Raw genomic sequence first — 21,975 nt, forward strand, 5'->3', positions numbered from 1 at the left:
AATAGCCGTGGATTGCTCCTAACGCTCCCTATGCAACTCGGCACAGCCTAAGGAACTAGCTAGCCCTGAAGATAGAAAAATAAAGCCTACCTTGCCTCAGAGAAATTCCCCAAAGGAAAAGGCAGCCCCCCACATATAATGACTGTGAGTAAAGATGAAAATACAAACACAGAGATGAAATAGATTTAGCAAAGTGAGGCCCGACTTACTGAACAGACTGAGGATAGGAAAGGTAGCTTTGCGGTCAGCACAAAAACCTACAAAAAGACCACGCAGAGGGCGCAAAAAGACCCTCCGCACCGACTCACGGTGCGGAGGCGCTCCCTCTGCGTTCCAGAGCTTCCAGCAAGCAAGACAACAATAAAAATAGCAAGCTGGACAGAAAAATAGCAAACCAAAGAAAATACAAGCAGGAACTTATCTTCTGCTGGGAAGACAGGTCACAAGAACGATCCAGGAGTGAACTAGACCAATACTGGAACATTGACAGGTGGCATGGAGCAAAGATCTAAGTGGAGTTAAATAGAGCAGCCAGCTAACGAATTAACCTCGTCACCTGTGGAAGGAAACTCAGAAACACCCACAAGAGGAAGTCCATGGACAGAACCAGCTGAAGTACCATTCATGACCACAGGAGGGAGCCCGACAACAGAATTCACAACAGTACCCCCCCCTTGAGGAGGGGGTCACCAAACCCTCACCAGAGCCCCCAGGCCGACCAGGATGAGCCAAATGAAAGGCACGAACCAGATCGGCAGCATGAACATCAGAGGCAAAAAGCCAGGAATTATCTTCCTGACCATAACCCTTCCACTTGACCAGGTACTGGAGTATCCGTCTCGAAATACGAGAATCCAAAATCTTCTCCACCACATACTCCAACTCCCCCTCAACCAACACCGGGGCAGGAGGATCAACGGATGGAACCACAGGCGTCACGTATCTCCGCAATAACGACCTATGGAACACATTATGGATGGCAAAAGAAGCAGGAAGGGCCAAACTAAAAGACACAGGATTGATAACCTCAGAAATTTTATACGGACCAATGAAACGAGGCTTAAACTTAGGAGAGGAAACCTTCATAGGAACATAACGAGACGACAACCAAACCAAATCCCCAACACGAAGTCGGGGACCCACACAGCGCCGGCGGTTAGCGAAACGTTGAGCCTTCTCCTGGGACAATGTCAAATTGTCCACCACATGAGTCCAAATCTGCTGCAACCTATCCACCACAGTATCTACACCAGGACAGTCCGAAGACTCAACCTGCCCTGAAGAGAAACGAGGATGGAAACCAGAATTGCAGAAAAACGGCGAAACCAAAGTAGCCGAGCTGGCCCGATTATTAAGGGCGAACTCAGCCAACGGCAAAAAGGACACCCAATCATCCTGATCAGCAGAAACAAAGCATCTCAGATATGTTTCCAAAGTTTGATTAGTTCGTTCGGTTTGGCCATTTGTCTGAGGATGGAAAGCCGAGGAAAAAGACAAATCAATGCCCATCCTAGCACAAAAGGATCGCCAAAACCTCGAAACAAACTGGGAACCTCTGTCAGAAACGATGTTCTCCGGGATACCATGTAAACGAACCACATGCTGGAAAAATTATGGCACCAAATCAGAGGAGGAAGGCAATTTAGACAAAGGTACCAAATGGACCATCTTAGAAAAGCGATCACAAACCACCCAAATGACCGACATCTTTTGAGAGACGGGGAGATCCGAAATAAAATACATGGAAATATGCGTCCAGGGCCTCTTCGGGACCGGCAAGGGCAAAAGCAACCCACTGGCACGAGAACAGCAGGGCTTAGCCCGAGGACAAGTCCCACAGGACTGCACAAAAGAACGCACATCCCGTGACAAAAACGGCCACCAAAAGGATCTAGCCACCAAATCTCTGGTACCAAAGACTCCAGGATGCCCAGCCAACACTGAACAATGAATCTCAGAGATAACTCTACTAGTCCATCTATCAGGGACAAACAGTTTCTCCGCTGGGCAACGGTCAGGTCTATCAGCCTGAAATTTCTGCAGCACCCGCCGCAAATCAGGGGAGATGGCAGACAAAATTACCCCCTCTTTGAGAATACCCGCCGGCTCAGGAACACCCGGAGAGTCAGGCGCAAAACTCCTTGACAGGGCATCAGCCTCCACATTCTTAGAGCCCGGAAGGTACGAAACCACAAAATCAAAACGGGAGAAAAATAACGACCATAGAGCCTGTCTCGGATTCAACCGTTTGGCAGACTCAAGATAAGTCAAATTCTTGTGATCTGTCAAGACCACCACGCGATGCTTGGCTCCTTCAAGCCAATGACGCCACTCCTCGAATGCCCACTTCATGGCCAACAACTCTCGATTACCAACATCATAATTACGCTCAGCAGGCGAAAACTTTCTAGAAAAGAAAGCACATAGCTTCATCACCGAGCCATCAGAACTTCTTTGCGACAAAACAGCCCCTGCTCCAATCTCAGAAGCATCAACCTCAACCTGAAACGGGAGCGAAACATCTGGCTGGCACAACACAGGGGCAGAAGAAAAACGACGCTTCAACTCCTGAAAAGCCTCTACAGCTGCAGAGAACCAATTGACCACATCAGCACCCTTCTTGGTCAAATCAGTCAACGGTTTAGCAACACTAGAAAAATTAGCGATGAAGCGCCGATAAAAATTAGCAAAGCCCAGGAACTTTTGCAGGCTCTTCACAGATGTCGGCTGAGTCCAATCATAAATGGCCTGGACTTTACCAGGGTCCATCTCGATAGTAGAAGGGGAAAAAATGAACCCCAAAAATGACACCTTCTGAACTCCAAAGAGACACTTTGACCCCTTCACAAACAAGGAATTCGCACGAAGGACCTGGAACACCATTCTGACCTGCTTCACATGAGACTCCCAATCATCCGAAAAGACCAAAATATCATCCAAATACACAATCAGGAATTTATCCAGGTACTCTCGGAAGATGTCATGCATAAAGGACTGAAATACTGATGGAGCATTGGAAAGCCCGAATGGCATAACCAGGTACTCAAAATGGCCCTCGGGCGTATTAAATACTGTTTTCCATTCATCGCCTTGTTTAATACGCACAAGATTATACGCCCCTCGAAGATCTATCTTGGTGAACCAACTAGCCCCCTTAATCCAAGCAAACAAATCAGACAGCAACGGCAAAGGATACTGAAATTTTACTGTAATTTTATTAAGAAGGCGGTAATCAATACAAGGTCTCAAAGAACCATCCTTCTTGGCCACAAAAAAGAACCCTGCTCCTAACGGTGATGACGGCGGGCGAATATGGCCTTTCTCCAAGGATTCCTTTATATAACTCCGCATAGCGGCGTGTTCTGGCACAGATAAATTGAACAATCGGCCCTTAGGAAACTTACTACCAGGAATCAAATTAATTGCACAATCACAATCCCTATGAGGAGGTAGGGCACTGGCTTTGGGCTCATCAAATACATCCCGGTAATCCGACAAAAACTCTGGAACTTCAGAAGGAGCGGAAGACAAAATAGACAAAAATGGAACATCACCATGTACCCCCTGGCAACCCCAGCTGGACACAGACATAGATTTCCAGTCCAATACTGGATTATGAACCTGTAGCCATGGCAACCCCAAAACGACCACATCATGCAGATTATGCAACACCAGAAAGCGGATATCCTCCTGATGTGCAGGAGCCATGCACATGGTCAATTGGGTCCAGTACTGAGGCTTATTCTTGGCCAAAGGCGTAGCATCAATTCCTCTCAATGGAATAGGATACTGCAAGGGCTCCAAGAAAAAACCACAGCGCCTAGCAAACTCCAAGTCCATCAAATTCAGGGCAGCGCCTGAATCCACAAATGCCATAACAGAATAGGATGACAAAGAGCAAATCAGAGTAACGGACAAAAGAAATTTCGACTGTACTGTACCAATGGTGGCAGACCTAGCGAAACGCTTAGTGCGCTTAGGACAATCGGAGATAGCATGAGTGGAATCACCACAGTAAAAACACAGCCCATTCCGACGTCTGTGTTCTTGCCGTTCAGCTCTGGTCAAAGTCCTATCACATTGCATAGGCTCAGGCCTATGCTCAGATAGTACCGCCAAATGGTGCACAGCTTTACGCTCACGCAAGCGTCGATCGATCTGAATGGCCAAAGAGATAGACTCATTGAGACCAGCAGGCATGGGAAATCCCACCATGACATCCTTAAGGGCTTCATAGAGACCCTTTCTGAAGATTGCTGCCAGGGCACATTCATTCCACTGAGTGAGCACAGACCACTTTCTAAACTTCTGACAATATATCTCCGCTTCATCCTGACCCTGACACAGAGCCAGCAAGATTTTCTCTGCTTTATCCACTGAATTAGGTTCGTCATAAAGCAATCCAAGCGCCAGGAAAAACGCATCAACATCACGCAATGCTGGATCTCCTGGCGCAAGGGAAAATGCCCATTCTTGAGGGTCACCAAGTAACAAAGAAATAATGATCTTTACTTGTTGAACAGGGTCACCTGAGGAGCGAGGTTTCAAGGCAAGAAACAATTTACAATTATTTTTGAAATTCAAGAACTTAGATCTATCACCAAAAAACAAATCAGGAATTGGAATCCTAGGCTCTGACATCGGATTCTGAACCACAAAATCTTGAATGTTTTGTACCCTTGTAGTGAGATTATCCATCCAAGAGGACAGACCTTGAATGTCCATGTTTACACCTGTGTCCTGAACCACCCAGAGGCAAAGGGGAAAAGAGAGACAAAACACACTGCAAAGAAAAAAAAATGGTCTCAGAACTTCTCTTATCCCTCTATTGAGATGCATTAGTACTGGGGGCCACCTGTACTGTTATGACCTGGTGGTCAGGACAATAATGGACCTGGTGGTTAAGAGCACACGGAATGACCTGATAGTTACTGATAATAAAGGACGAGCTCTGGGACGTGGGAACTCTTCTCACCGCAATCCCTAATCCTATCAGACACACTAGAAATAGCCGTGGATTGCTCCTAACGCTCCCTATGCAACTCGGCACAGCCTAAGGAACTAGCTAGCCCTGAAGATAGAAAAATAAAGCCTACCTTGCCTCAGAGAAATTCCCCAAAGGAAAAGGCAGCCCCCCACATATAATGACTGTGAGTAAAGATGAAAATACAAACACAGAGATGAAATAGATTTAGCAAAGTGAGGCCCGACTTACTGAACAGACTGAGGATAGGAAAGGTAGCTTTGCGGTCAGCACAAAAACCTACAAAAAGACCACGCAGAGGGCGCAAAAAGACCCTCCGCACCGACTCACGGTGCGGAGGCGCTCCCTCTGCGTCCCAGAGCTTCCAGCAAGCAAGACAACAATAAAAATAGCAAGCTGGACAGAAAAATAGCAAACCAAAGAAAATACAAGCAGGAACTTATCTTCTGCTGGGAAGACAGGTCACAAGAACGATCCAGGAGTGAACTAGACCAATACTGGAACATTGACAGGTGGCATGGAGCAAAGATCTAAGTGGAGTTACATAGAGCAGCCAGCTAACGAATTAACCTCGTCACCTGTGGAAGGAAACTCAGAAACACCCACCAGAGGAAGTCCATGGACAGAACCAGCTGAAGTACCATTCATGACCACAGGAGGGAGCCCGACAACAGAATTCACAACACTTATCATGGTCACTCAGTTCCTCCATGACTGAGAAATCAGTGTTTGAATTGATAAGCACATGAAGCTGAAGATCTATTTGTAGATCTGTATCCTCCTTCACTCCAGCTCTATTCCACGCCAGGCGCCACCTTCTTCTGCTTGACTGGGGAATATGGCAGATATGTATGTCATTGTCAGTACTCCTGTTGCCATAGCAACCTCGTGAAAGTGCCACCGTGGAAGTGCCAAAGGGTGGACAGTGTGGCGGTCATAAAATATAAGGGGAATGGCGAGGGGGCAAATGTACCAAAAGAGTGCAGTGTGGGAGCTATTTTGTGCAGAGAGAACAATGAGCAGCAATTATTTATTCAGGGGCATGGGTGGTTATTTACCTTTTTTAATCAGTATACTGTTATTGAAAACAAAGTACAGAATTAACATCAGAATAATTGGAAATACACAGAAACTTATAAAACACAGATTTAGCGATAAAGTTATAAACCAATGTTCAATAATTTTTTACAATACTGATAGAATTTTCCCCCTCCCCTCATACAACCAACCTTCCCCCCCTCTGAACTCCTTCCTGCGGTGTGCAGTACAGAATAACTAGACAAGTTAAAATGAGGTACGGTACTTCCCTTATGCAAAGAAATCAGATATGTCTTACTTCCGCCAGGACACTAAGTAGACATAACTTATAAAATAAACATATTGAAAATAACATCCCTTGCCAGCCCTTTTACGAAGAGCCCCCCTCTTAGTGTACACCTTTTTTCCATTAGAATTGTTTTATTTAAGCCCTTAACCACTTCTTCCAATGGAGAAGGACTGTTTGCCAGTCAATGTTTAGCAATAGATTTTCTAATCTGATATATTTTAGCAATGGTCAACTGTAACAATCCACCTACAGTGGGGCAAAAAAGTATTTAGTCAGTCAGCAATAGTGCAAGTTCCACCACTTAAAAAGATGAGAGGCGTCTGTAATTTACATCATAGGTAGACCTCAACTATGGGAGACAAACTGAGAAAAAAAAATCCAGAAAATCACATTGTCTGTTTTTTTAACAATTGATTTGCATATTATGGTGGAAAATAAGTATTTGGTCAGAAACAAAATTTCATCTCAATACTTTGTAATATATCCTTTGTTGGCAATGACAGAGGTCAAACGTTTTCTGTAAGTCTTCACAAGGTTGCCACACACTGTTGTTGGTATGTTGACCCATTCCTCCATGCAGATCTCCTCTAGAGCAGTGATGTTTTTGGCTTTTCGCTTGGCAACATGGACTTTCAACTCCCTCCAAAGGTTTTCTATAGGGTTGAGATCTGGAGACTGGCTAGGCCACTCCAGGACCTTGAAATGCTTCTTACGAAGCCACTCCTTCGTTGCCCTGGCGGTGTGCTTTGGATCATTGTCATGTTGAAAGACGCAGCCACGTTTCATTTTCAATGCCCTTGCTGATGGAAGGAGGTTTGCACTCAAAATCTCACGATACATGGCCCCATTCATTCTTTCATGTACCCGGATCAGTCGTCCTGGCCCCTTTGCAGAGAAACAGCCCAAAAGCATGATGTTTCCACCACCATGCTTTACAGTAGGTATGGTGTTTGATGGATGCAACGCAGTATTCTTTTTTCTCCAAACACGACAAGTTGTGTTTCTACCAAACAGTTCCAGTTTGGTTTCATCAGACCATAGGACATTCTCCCAAAACTCCTCTGGATCATCCAAATGCTCTCTAGCAAACTTCAGACGGGCCCGGACATGTACTGGCTTAAGCAGTGGGACACGTCTGGCACTGCAGGATCTGAGTCCATGGTGGCGTAGTGTGTTACTTATGGTAGGCCTTGTTACATTGGTCCCAGCTCTCTGCAGTTCATTCACTAGGTCCCCCCGCGTGGTTCTGGGATTTTTGCTCACCGTTCTTGTGATCATTCTGACCCCACGGGGTGGGATTTTGCGTGGAGCCCCAGATCGAGGGAGATTATCAGTGGTCTTGTATGTCTTCCATTTTCTAATTATTGCTCCCACTGTTGATTTCTTCACTCCAAGCTGGTTGGCTATTGCAGATTCAGTCTTCCCAGCCTGGTGCAGGGCTACAATTTTGTTTCTGGTGTCCTTTGACAGCTCTTTGGTCTTCACCATAGTGGAGTTTGGAGTCAGACTGTTTGAGGGTGTGCACAGGTGTCTTTTTATACTGATAACAAGTTTAAACAGGTGCCATTACTACAGGTAATGAGTGGAGGAAAGAGGAGACTCTTAAAGAAGAAGTTACAGGTCTGTGAGAGCCAGAAATCTTGATTGTTTGTTTCTGACCAAATACTTATTTTCCACCATAATATGCAAATAAAATGTTAAAAAAACAGACAATGTGATTTTCTGGATTTTTTTTTCTCCGTTTGTCTCCCATAGTTGAGGTCTACCTATGATGTAAATTACAGATGCCTCTCATCTTTTTAAGTGGTGGAACTTGCACTATTGCTGACTGACTAAATACTTTTTTGCCCCACTGTATGTCCCCCACCAGTTCTACAAGCCCTGGCAAAAAAAAGTATGCAATCACCAGCCTTGAAGGATGTTCATTCAGTTGTTTATTTTTTTTTTATTAAAAAAAGCAGATCACAGACTTGGCACAAACATACAGTCATTTCAAATAATCATAATCATTTCAAATAATAATAAGCATTATCACCTTGCCCAATGCCAATTCGTGATTCATCACTGAATATGACTTTCATCCCGTCATCCACAGTCCATGGTTGCTTTTCTTTACATAGTAACATAGTTATTAAGGTTGAAGGAAGGCTATAAGTCCATCTAGTTCAACCCATAGCCTAACCTAACATGCCCTAACATGTTGATCCAGAGGAAGGCAAAAAAAACCCACGTGGCAAAGAGCAAGCTTCACATTGGGGAAAAAAAATCCTTCCCGACTCCACATACGGCAATCAGACTAGTTCCCTGGATCAACGCCCTATCAAGGAAACTAGTGTATATCACCTGTAACATTATACTTTTCAAGAAAGGCATCCAGTCCCCCCTTAAATTTTAGTAATGAATCACTCATTACAACATCATATGGCAGAGTTCCATAGTCTCACTGCTCTTACAGTAAAAAATCCGCATCTGTTATTATGCTTAAACCTTCTTTACTCCAGACGTAGAGGATGCCCCCTTGTCCCCGTCTCAGGTCTATGATTAAAAAGATCATCAGAAAGGTGTTTGTACTGTCCCCTCATATATTTATACATTAAAATAATATCAAATCGCATAAGAATGTAGAACAGGACGGCACTATAGCGATACTACTGTCAGGAATCAGGACTAAAAATAGGATCCAGAGCGTTTAGGCGTCACGCATGCTAGGGGGTAATGGTGCTCAGCATATAAAAGCCAGTAGTCCATATATGCACATAGAAGAGAAAATATGCGGCACTCACCCCAATTCAGCAGTGGAAAGCGTGAACTTTAATGGAAAACAAACAGATACAAAAATCCGTTAAAACATCAGGAAAGCAGGAGGGTGCGGTGTTGGAGCTTTGCCAAGCTCCAACACCGCACCCTCCTGCTTTCCTGATGTTTTAACGGATTTTTGTATCTGTTTATGTTTTCCATTAAAGTTCACGCTTTCCACTGCTGAATTGGGGTGAGTGCCGCATATTTTCTCTTCTATGTGAATTAAAATAATATCACCCCTTAGCCTTCGCTTTTCCAAACTAAATAGCCCCAAGTGTAATAACCTATCTTGGTATTGCATTTTCCCCAGTCCTCTAATAACCTTGGTTGCTCTTCTCTGCATCCACTCTAGTTCAGCTATGTCTTTCTTATACACCGGAGACCAGAACTGTACACAGTATTCTAAGTGTGGTCGAACTACTGACTTGTATAGAGTTAAAATTAGGTTCTCCTCGTGAGCATCTCTTCCTCTTTTAATGTATCTCATTATGTTATTTGCCTTTTTAGCAGCTGCCTGACACTGGCCACTAAATCTGAGTTTGTCATCCACCCATACACCCAGGTCTTTTTCATTGACGGTTTTGCCCAGTGTTATACAATTAAGCACATAGTTATACATCTTATTTCTTCTGCCCAAGTGCATTACCTTACATTTATCCCCATTAAAGCTCATTCCCAATTATCAGCCCAAACTTCTAGTTAACATAAACGCTCCTGTAATATAAAATTGTCCTCCTCTGTATTGATTACCCTGCAGAGTTTAGTGTCATCTGCAAATATTGAAATTCTGCTCTGTATGCCCCCAACAAGGTCATTAATAAATATGATAAAAATAAGAGGGCCCAATACTGACCCCTGTGGTACCCCAATGCTACCCGCGACCCAGTCTGAGTGTGCTCCATTAATATCCACCCTTTATTTCCTATCCCTGAGCAAGCTCTTAACCCACTTACACATATTTTCCCCTATCCCCATTATTCCGATTTTATGTATCAACCTTTTGTGTGGCATCGTATCAACAGCTTTTGAAAAGTCCATATACACTACGTCCACTGAGTTCCCTTGGTCCAGTCCAGAACTTACCTCTTCATAGAAACTGATCAGATTAGTCTGACAGGAACGGTCCCTAGTAGACTCATGCTGATATTGGGTCATGAGGTTATTCCTCTTCAGATACTCCAGCATAGCACCTCTTAGAATACCCTCCAAGATATTACTACCCACAGTAGAGGTTAATCTTACTGGCCAATAATTTCCGAGTTCAGTTTTTGACCCCTTTTTGAATATTGGCACCATATTTGCTATACGCCAGTCCTGTGGTACAGACCCTGTTATTATGGAGTCTTTATAGATTAAAAACAATGGTCTATCAATGACTGCAGTACTCGGGGGTGTATTCCATCCGGGCCCGGAGATGTGTCAATTTTAGTGATTTTTAGACGCCGCCGTACTTCCTGCTGGGTTAAGCAGGTGACATTTAATGGGAATTTTTGTTATAACTGATCATATTGTCTGCCATGGGATTTTCTTGTGTAAGTACTGATGAAAAAAAGTCATTTAGCATATAAGCTTTTCCTCATTCACCATTTCACCCAGACTAATTTTAAGGGGGACAACACTATAATTTTTTTTAGTTTCTTACTATTTATGTAGTTAAAGAATATTTTGGGAATATTTTTACTCTTTCTGGCAATGAGTCTGTCTCAATTTTTGCTGCCTTGATTTTTTTAGCCCATTGTAACCTTGCTTTTTTCAGTTTAGGTGTTAATGATGGCTTTCGTTTAGCTTTTCTGTATGTAAATCCCATTTCCTTTAGGCGGTTTCTTACAGTTTAGTTACAGACGTTGATTCTAGTTTCCACTCATTCATTCCTCATTTGTTTTGTTGTGCATTTCCTGTTTTGGAGACATATTGCTTTAAGTTTCTGGTCTTGACACTTTGATGTCTTCCTTGGTCTAACAGTATGTTTGCCTTTAACAATCTTCCCAAGTTGTTTGTATTTGGTCCAGATTTTAGACACAGCTGACTGTGAACAACCAACATCTTTTGCAACATTGCGTGATGACTTACCCTCTTTTCAGAGTTTGATAATCTTCTCCTTTGTTTCAATTGACATCTATTGTGTTGGAGCCATGATTCATGTCAGTCCACTTGGTGCAACAGCTTTCCAACGTGTGATCGCTCCTTTTTAGATGCAGACTAACGAGCAGATCTAATTTGATGCAGGTGTTATTTCTGGGTTTGAACATTTACAGGGTGATTCCATAAGTTTTTTCTTCAGAATTGAGTGATTCCATAATTTTTCCCCTATGTTTGGTTAAAAAAAAGTAACCATTACTGACTACCACATTTTTTGTTCTTGATTTCTTTTAGTATTTCTTAAAGTCAGAAAGTTGCCATTTGAAATGACTTTAGTTGTGTGCCATGTCTGTGATCTGCTTTTTTTCTACAAAATTGAACAACTGAATGAACATCCTATAAGGCCAGTAATTCCATAAATTTTGCCAGGGGTTGTATACTGCCCTCACTGCAGAGTGCCTCAAAAACCAGTATGTAACAGGGCAGCTTCTTCGGCAATTAGTTATCCTAGGTGTAGTACCCTGACTGACCTGAAGGTAAGGGGGCACCAGAGTGCTGTGACTGTGTAAGCTCAGTCACAGATTCATGACAGCAGGGGGATAACTGTATCCCTTCTGCATTCGTTTCGCCACAATATATATTTTGACAATGCTACTGATGAGCTTCTGGAGGGGAGGTATGTTTGATCAAGAGATTTTCCTCCAGCACATTAAGTGCTTTGAGGCTTTAACAGCAAATTTACATAATGGGCTGGGTGTCTGTGGACAGCCATAGAGTGGGTGGGAGGTTGTTCACCTGATCTCCACCCCAAGGGAATGGTCTGGGGCTTAAATACCGTATATACTCGAGTATAAGCCAACCCAAGTATAAGCCGACCCCCCTAATTTTGTCACAAAAAACTGGGAAAACTTATTGACTCGAGTATAAGCCTAGGGTGGAAAATGCAGCAGCTACCGGTGAATTTCAAAAATAAAAATAGATGCTCCATTCCGTTCATTATGGCCCCATAGCTGTGCCATATAGTGCTCTGCACCGTTCATTATTGCCCCATAGCTGTGCCATGTAGTGCTCTGCACCGTTCATTATTGCCCCATAGCTGTGCCATATAGTGCTCTGCACCATTCATTATTGCCCCATAGCTGTGCCATATAGTGCTCTGCACCGTTCATTCTTGTCCCCTAGCTGTGCCATATAGTGCTCTGCACCGTTCATTCTTGCCCCATAGCTCTGCCATATAGTGCTCTGCACCGTTCATTCTTGCCCCCTAGCTGTGCCATATAGTGCTCTGCACCGTTCATTATTGTCCCATAGCTCTGCCATACAGTGCTCTGCACCGTTCATTTTTGCCCCATAGCTGTGCCATATAGTGCTCTGCACCGTTCATTCTTGCCCCATAGCTGTACCATATAGTGTTCTGCACCGTTCATTATTGCCCCATAGCTGTGCCATATAGTGCTCTGCACCGTTCATTATTGCCCCATAGCTGTGCCATATAGTGCTCTGCACCGTTCATTATTGCCCCATAGCTGTACCATATAGTGCTCTGCACCGTTCATTATTGCCCCATAGCTGTGCCATATAGTGCTCTGCACCGTTCATTATTGCCCCATATATGCTCCTTATAAATCTGTGCCGCTGCTGCTGCAATAATAAAAAAAAAAAACACATACTCACCTCTCTTGATTGCAGCTCCCGGCGTCTCGTTCCGGCGTCCGGTCCCGGTGTCTCTCCGCTCTGACTGATCAGGCAGAGGGCGCCGCGCACACTATATGCGTCATCGTGCCCTCTGACCTGACAGTCAGAGCGCAGAGACGCCGGGAAGACAGAGCGGCGCCGGGAAGATGGAGCGACGCCCGGCGTGTGGAACGCGGACAGGTGAATATAAAATACTCACCTAGTCCTGGCGCTCCTGACGCTCCCCCTGTCTATCACACTGTCTCCGGGTGCCGCTGCTCTTCCTGTCAGTGGTCACTGGCACCGCTCAGAGGAATGAATATGTGGCTCCACCCCTATGGGAGTGGAGTCCATATTCAGTTCTCTAATGAGCGGACCCACGTGACCGCTGACAGGAAGAGCTGCGGCACCCGGAGACAGTATGACAGGCAGGGGCAGCGTCAGGAGCGCCAGGACTAGGTAAGTATGCCTCAGCGCCCTCTCCCCCTCACCCGCCGATCCTGCCGCCCACCGTGACTCGAGTATTAGCCGAGAGGGGTACTTTCAGCCCAAAAATTTGGGCTGAAAATCTCAGCTTATACTCGACTATATACGGTAGCTGGACTCCAGAGACAGTCTTGGTTCAGCAGGGCTGGAGAAAGGATCTCCAATGGTTTGTGTCCTGAGGAGGAAAGACTGAACCTGTGTTGCTCCAGAGTGGGCAGCTTTACGCTAATGTATGGACTGTGTTACAGCATTTTGGTCTTCCTGTTTTGCCTGAAGGGCTGTGCTTTACTTTTCCTTTCATGTTGGTTTATGCTTCTATATAATAAACCAGCAGAAGATTTAAAGAGACCGTGTTCCTGTTTTCAACCTACTTGTATTGCTCAGTGAGTTGACCTGCTAGAAGTTGTGTCTTGAATGTGAACGTACCAGGAACACTAGTAACAGCCGTGGTCAAACCACATGCCCTGGGTAAAGGCGGCCATAAGCCAGGAAATGACAGACAGGATGGAGGAACTGAATAAGCATCTGGTGAATGCACAGAAGAAGCAACAGCTGGCACATCAGGAGATCATAGCATCATAGAATGTTAGAGTTGGAAGGGACCTCCTGGGTCATCTGGTCCAACCCCCTAATCAAAGCAGGATTCATTAAATCATCCCAGACAGATGTCTGTCCAGCCTCTGTTTGAAGACTTCCATTGAAGGAGCATTCACCACCTCTCGTGGCAGCCTGTTCCAGTCATTGATCACCCTCAGGCTATGTGCACACGTTCAGGAATTCATGCAGAAAATTCCAGAGAATTCCGGACATTTTCTGCATGAAATCCGCAAGAAAACCGCATGCGTTTTTGCCGCGTTTTTGACGCGGTTTTTTCCGGACACTTCCCAATGCATTTTGGAGTGGGAGATCCGCAAAAAAACCGCAAAAAGATAGAGCATGTCCGGATTTTGTGCGGTATGCGTTTTTTTTGCGGAAAAAAACGCATCATGTGCACAAAACATCCGGAATTCATTCTAAATGATGGGATGCTTATTGTATGCGTTTTTTTTGCGGTTTTATAGCGTTTTTATCGGGAAAAACGCAAAAAAACCGCAACGTGTGAACACAGCCTTACTGTCAAAAAGTTTTTTCTAATATCTAATCTGTGTCTCCTCCCATTCAGTTTCATCCCATTGCTTCTAGTCATTCCTTGTGCAAATGAGAAAAAAGATGATCCTTCTACAATTGGACAGCCCTTGAGATATTTGTAGACAGCTATTAAGTTTCCTCTCATTCGTCTTTTTTGCAAGCTAAACATTCCCAAATCCAGTAAATGTTCCTCATAGGACATGATTTGCAAACCAGTCACCATTCTGGTCACTCTTCTCTGAACTTACTCCAGTTTGTTGATGTCTTTTTTTAAAATGTGGTGCCCAAAACCGGACACAGTATTCCAGATGAGGTCTGACCAAAGAGGAGTAAAGGGCAATAATGACTTCACGTGATCTAGATGGTTCATCTAGTGGGACAGTTTTATTGAGCGGGTTGTTATGGATGCGGCAATACCAAATATGTGTACTTTTATAGATTTTTTATTTACATAAATAAATATATTTATGAGGAAAGTATTTATTTTATTTATTTAGGAATTAAAAAAGAATATTTTTACACTTGCTAATATACTGTATATATATATATATATATATATATATATATATATATATATATATGTATATATATATATATATATTTTTTTTTTTTTTACTTTTTTACAATGTCCCAGTGTGGGACATCACTATATAGTATGCACTGCACTGTATCAGATCAGCGAGATGATAGGGAGTGATGAAGGTTTCTCAGGTCTTGCTCTTAGCAGGCGATGAGAAGCCCCTCACTGCAGGACGGACCCTGAGGCCATCTTGGAGCCGGGGGTCTGAAAGAAGAACCTCAGAACAACGCGATGCGATCGCGTTGTTCTGAGGGAAGCACGCAGGAAGGCCCCTCCCTGTGTGATGCTTCTCTATGCCGCTGTCACTACTGACAGCGGCATCAGAGGTGTTAAATGCCCACGATCGGTGCTAGCACCGCACGTGGGCATTGCTGCGGGGTGTCAGCCGTCACATACAGCTGACACCCGCACACGATTGCCGCGGCGATCAGCGTGAGGCTGCGCGATCGCAGCGCCGTACTAGTACAGCTGCTTGCGGGAACGCACTTCCCGCAGAGCAGTACTAGTATGGCACATGTCAGGAAGGGGTTTAAGACCAAATGGTGTGCCATCTAATATTATAGGCAGAGCTGTGTCCAGTACTCACATTGGCACCATATTAGATATATTTGTTAACACATGGAAACTAGTGCAATAAAATTTGAGGTGTGTTCCTCAGAATGTACAAAAAACAATCATAAAAGAGACTGAAAAAAATGCAATTTGTAAATTCTCAAACTTGTGTTGCATCAACTGCATAAAAAATGGTGACATCAAACTACTCACTACCTCCCTAGATAGATTAGAGGGTACAATTTATAAAAAAAAGGGATTTATGGGGCATTTCTGTTGCTATTTAATCACATAGATTTTCATACTAGCAGAGCCTATTTCAAATAAAGTCAAATTTGTCACATTGTGCCCCTTCCTGTCAGAGCCCTGCTGTTTGTCCAAACAGAACTTTTTGACTACATATGAGATATCGCCGCGCTCATAATTAAGTGAGTAACAAATTGTGGGGTCCACTTTTTGGTGTAATCTCTGACAATAGTGAGAAAGTCAGGTCTAAAACAAGATTTTTGTGAAAAAAAAAGAACTTTTTCAATATGACGACCTAATGTTATCAAATTCTGTGTCGTACTTGTGGGTTCAAATAGCTCAAGATACCTCTGGATAAAATCTATGAGGGGTGTAGTTTCCAAAATGGGGTCAGTTGTGGGGAGTTTCTGCTGTTTAGGCCCATCTCCAAACCCGAAATGGCATCCGCTCTCACAATTTTGAGATTAAAAACTCAAAAGGTGATCCTTCCCTTCTGAGCTCTGCCGTTCACCCAAACATCCAGGGATTTGTACGGCAGCCAGGGTTTGCTCTAGCATCGGTTGATATGGTAAATTTATACACTAGAATTCCCCAGCAGATGGGAGTGAGAACAATCAGGCAAATATTAGGAACTACAGACAAAAGTCAGAATTTTATTGATTTCGTCTGTGAGGGTCCTTAAGTTTATACTGACACATAATGCTTTCACGTTTATGGAAACTTGGTATATTCAAACAACCGGGACTGCTATGGGGACTCCGGAAGCATGCACTTTTGTAAACCTCTTTTTGGGATTTTTTGAGGAAGAATATGTCTATTCAGAAAAAAACATGTTCCTTAAACATATCAAACTATACTTTAGGTATGTGGACGATATGTTCTTCGTGTGGGATGGTTCTGAAGAAGACTTTACACGATTTGTATTGTACCTCAATGATTCGAATACAAGGGGCATATCTTTCACATCTAATTTTGGGGGGACACATTTAGAGTTTCTAGATGTTTCGGTTGACATAAAGGAAGGGATGGTCTGCACATCCCTATATCGTAAACCAACAGCGACCAATTCGGTAATGCACTATAACAGTTTCCACCCAGCACACACGAAGCACTCATTACCATATAGCCAGCTTCTGAGAGTACGACGGGCAAATAACAGACAGGAGGGCTTTGAGCTGAAGGCAACGGAATTGTGTCAGAGGCTCAGGAAGAGGGGTTACCCAGGGACATTGCTGCAAACAGCAGTAGACAAAATTAATGGGGCTATATCAAATAATGAAGAGAGGTTGGAAAACGTAATGGGGAAAAGGTTCACCTTCTGTTTCCAGTATAGTTCCATGGACCGCCTGGTACAAGCGGCCATTAGGAGGAATTGGCACATATTTGAAAGAGATAAGGACTTAGCGGGGATGGTAGCTGGAGGTCCACTGATTTCGAACAGATGCAGCACACGGTTGAGGGATGTGCTAGTACGTAACCAGATTACTAAGAAAAACATGAATTGGCTACAACAGGGAGCCCCGAAAGGAAATTACCGTTGTGGACATTGCCCATATTGTAAATACCACATTACAGATCGAACTATGAGCATAGGTCCAATTAGCCATACTGTCGCAAAGTTTATATCATGCAAGACTGATTAGGTGGTGTTTTGCCCCTTTGAGAATTACTACATAGGTAAAACCATACGCCATCTGTATGTACGGTTCAGGGAACACTATAAATCTATTTCCTCAGGAAAGGGAGTACCAAGACTGATTAACCATATTCGAGAGAAACACAGGGGAAACCTGAATGTCATGACATTCGTGGGGATTGAAAAGGTGGCGTTACCCGCAAAGGGAGGAGACTTGCATAACCTTTGGTTAAAACAGGAGGCGGGATGGGTTATGCAGATGTGCGCGATGGGCCCGGCAGGATTTAACGACAGGGTTGACATGTCCAATTTTCCTGCAAAAGGGCTATTTGCCCATCTCTCTCCCCTTTCTATGGGTAAATATCACCCGGTGGATTATGAGCGACGTTCGGAAGATTATAGTGATACCCGCAGCTGGAGGTGTATAGGCAGGGATGTAGTTGCTCCCAAGTAGATCCCTCTCCCTATATACCCATATAAAGTAATGAACTACATTGGTGCCCGTATGTTAAGTTCAATTATCTACCAAACACATGAATGCTATTTTATTTTAACTGGTTTTGTGTATTTCTATTAGTGGTTGTAAGGAGTGTGGTGGTGGGAGGAGTCAGTGTCCGCACATGTATTTCTTTCCACGTCACATCCCTCTGATCACTGACCCGTAGAAGCACCATCTCAGGCGCAAAACGGCCGTCGTCAAAAACTGCACACTCCCGAGCCATGAAGGTTTTTTTTACAGTGTTTGAATAAAGGACTAACCCATTTTAAAGGATCGGTGAGTGCTACCACTTTTTTTTCTTTGAATATGGACTCCTATGGATCTGTTATGTCTTATGTTTATTGCTTCTGTCCATTAATCTTCTGTAGTGCAGATGTTGCTTAACCCCTTAATCCCATTGGACGTACTATCCCGTCAAGGTGAACTGGGACTTAATTCCCAGTGACGGGATAGTACGTCCAGCGCGATCAGCTGCGCTCCCGTGGGGAGCGCGGCCGAACGCGGCCGGGTGTCAGCTGACTATCGCAGCTGACATCTGGCACTATGTGCCAGGAGCAGTCACGGACTGCCCCCGGCACATTAACCCCCGGCACACTGCGATCAAATATGATTTTAGGCTAATGGTATTATATGGCAACATCACGTAAGCGAAGTACATACGTGCACACCAAGTTGCGTACTAGGCGGACTTGTAACCAACCTGGTCGTAGCTACATGATACAAGGGGGGGGATGTGGAAACCAAAGAAAAACGACAACAAAGGGAAAAACTATAAATATCAGAGAAATCTTTATTAATGCAAAATACATACAAGTTAAAATTCGGACCATAAGGGTACCGTCACACAATGGCATTTTGATCGCTACGACGGCACGATTCGTGACGTTCCAGCGATATATCTGTGACGTTCCAGCGATCTCGCTGTGTCTGACACGCTCCTGCGATCAGGGACCCCGCTGAGAATCGTACGTCGTAGCAGATCGTTTGAAACTTTCTTTCGTCGTCTAGTGTCCCGCTGTGGCGGCATGATCGCATGGTGTAACAAAGGTGTGCACGATATTGTATACGATGTGCGCATAGTAACCAACGGCTTCTACATCGCACATACGTCATGAAATTATCGCTCCAGCGTCGTACATTGCAAAGTGTGACAGCAGTCTACGAAGCTGGAGCGATATTGTTACGATGCTGGAGCGTCACGGATCGTGCCGTCGTAGCTATCAAAATACCACTGTGTGACGGTACCCTAACATGGAACAAAGTGACAAGATAGTGCAAAACACAGAAAAACTGCTACCTGTGCAAAAAATGAGACATGCAGTTGAGGAACTGGCTACCAGTAGTGGTTATATAAAGTTATTAATAGGGGATGTAGCAGACCAGCTAAAACACCTACTATAAATATAGTTGGTGTTCATGTATGCCTCACTGATGGACCCTACAAACAAATGTTGCAAACGCTAATACGGCCCAGACGGTAATAACCAATATGCAAGTGCATGTATTGAGCCAACATACAGTGGGGCAAAAAAGTATTTAGTCAGTCAGCAATAGTGCAAGTTCCACCACTTAAAAAGATGAGAGGCATCTGTAATTTACATCATAGGTAGACCTCAACTATGGGAGACAAACTGAGAAAAAAAAATCCAGAAAATCACATTGTCTGTTTTTTTAACATTTTATTTGCATATTATGGTGGAAAATAAGTATTTGGTCAGAAACAAAATTTCATCTCAATACTTTGTAATATATCCTTTGTTGGCAATGACAGAGGTCAAACGTTTTCTGTAAGTCTTCACAAGGTTGCCACACACTGTTGTTGGTATGTTGGCCCATTCCTCCATGCAGATCTCCTCTAGAGCAGTGATGTTTTTGGCTTTTCGCTTGGCAACACGGACTTTCAACTCCCTCCAAAGGTTTTCTATAGGGTTGAGATCTGGAGACTGGCTAGGCCACTCCAGGACCTTGAAATGCTTCTTACGAAGCCACTCCTTCGTTGCCCTGGCGGTGTGCTTTGGATCATTGTGATGTTGAAAGACCCAGCCACGTTTCATCTTCAATGCCCTTGCTGATGGAAGGAGGTTTGCACTCAAAATCTCACGATACATGACCCCATTCATTCTTTCATGTACCCGGATCAGTCGTCCTGGCCGCTTTGCAGAGAAACAGCCCCAAAGCATGATGTTTCCACCACCATGCTTTACAGTAGGTATGGTGTTTGATGGATGCAACTCAGTATTCTTTTTCCTCCAAACACGACAAGTTGTGTTTCTACCAAACAGTTCCAGTTTGGTTTCATCAGACCATAGGATATTCTCCCAAAACTCCTCTGGATCATCCAAATGCTCTCTAGCAAACTTCAGACGGGCCCGGACATGTACTGGCTTAAGCAGTGGGACACGTCTGGCACTGCAGGATCTGAGTCCATGGTGGCGTAGTGTGTTACTTATGCTAGGCCTTGTTACATTGGTCCCAGCTCTCTGCAGTTCATTCACTAGGTCCCCCCGCGTGGTTCTGGGATTTTTGCTCACCGTTCTTGTGATCATTCTGACCCCACGGGGTGGGATTTTGTGTGGAGCCCCAGATCGAGGGAGATTATCAGTGGTCTTGTATGTCTTCCATTTTCTAATTATTGCTCCCACTGTTGATTTCTTCACTCCAAGCTGGTTGGCTATTGCAGATTCAGTCTTCCCAGCCTGGTGCAGGGCTACAATTTTGTTTCTGGTGTCCTTTGACAGCTCTTTGGTCTTCACCATAGTGGAGTTTGGAGTCAGACTGTTTGAGGGTGTGCACAGGTGTCTTTTTATACTGATAACAAGTTTAAACAGGTGCCATTACTACAGGTAATGAGTGGAGGAAAGAGGAGACTCTTAAAGAAGTTACAGGTCTGTGAGAGCCAGAAATCTTGATTGTTTGTTTCTGACCAAATACTTATTTTCCACCATAATATGCAAATAAATTGTTAAAAAAACAGACAATGTGATTTTCTGGATTTTTTTTTCTCAGTTTGTCTCCCATAGTTGAGGTCTACCTATGATGTAAATTACAGACGCCTCTCATCTTTTTAAGTGGTGGAACTTGCACTATTGCTGACTGACTAAATACTTTTTTGCCCCACTGTATATACAAGAAATCATAAAGGGTAACGCAAATACAGGAAGGTCACACAAGTAAACCCAATGTACAGATTATATCCAAAGCTACTTCCCCATAGCCGCAAACACTAAAGTACAAAGACTCCCCACATGTTGTTGAGCAGGCACAGCTGCTCCAAATTATATTAACTGCTTGAGTGGCTAACTGTAATCTGCCAAATCCTGGGACTGCAAATATGATTGCAGCGTTCTGGGGGCATAGGGAAGCATCGCGCAGGGAGGGGGCTCCCTGCGGGCTTCCCTGAGACCCTCGGAGCAACGCGATGTGATCGCGTTGCTCAGAGGGTCTCTTACCTCCTCCTCCCTGCAGGCCCGGATCCAAAATGGCCGCGGGGCTGCATCCGGGTCCTGCAGGGAGGTGGCTTACCAGGGAAACCTCCCTGCTGTGCACGTCAGATCGCTGATCTGACACAGTGCACAGCAAAGTGTCAGATCAGCGATCTGTCACTTTACGGTGATGCCCCCCCCCCTCTCCCACGGGGCAAAGTAAAAAAAAAAAATATTTACATGTGCAAAAAAAAAAAAAAATATCCTAAATAAATAAAAAAAATATATATTGTTCCAATAAATACATTCCTTAAAAAAAAACAATAATACACATATTTAGTATCGCCTTCAGTGAACACCGTAAAAAAAAAAGAGGCAATAAACAACGCTTTATTATCATACCACTGAACAAAAAGTGGAATAGCACACAATCAAAAAGACAGATATAAATAACCATGGTACCGCTGAATACATCATCTTGTCCCGCAAAAAACGAGCCGCCATACAGCGTTATCAGTGAAAAAATAAAAAAGTTAAAGTCCTCAGAATGAAGCGATGCAAAA

General features: G+C 44.0%; 1 protein-coding gene across 2 annotated transcripts in view; it reads right to left on the bottom strand.

Annotated features, from left to right (window-relative positions):
* The window catches only part of FIRRM (FIGNL1 interacting regulator of recombination and mitosis), a 693,335-nt gene that overhangs the window by 187,479 nt on the left and 483,881 nt on the right, over window positions 1–21,975 (bottom strand). The gene's annotated exons all lie outside the window — the stretch shown is intronic.

The sequence above is a fragment of the Ranitomeya imitator genome, chromosome 8 (genome assembly GCF_032444005.1).
Source record: "Ranitomeya imitator isolate aRanImi1 chromosome 8, aRanImi1.pri, whole genome shotgun sequence".
In the NCBI taxonomy this organism is placed as follows: domain Eukaryota; kingdom Metazoa; phylum Chordata; class Amphibia; order Anura; family Dendrobatidae; genus Ranitomeya; species Ranitomeya imitator.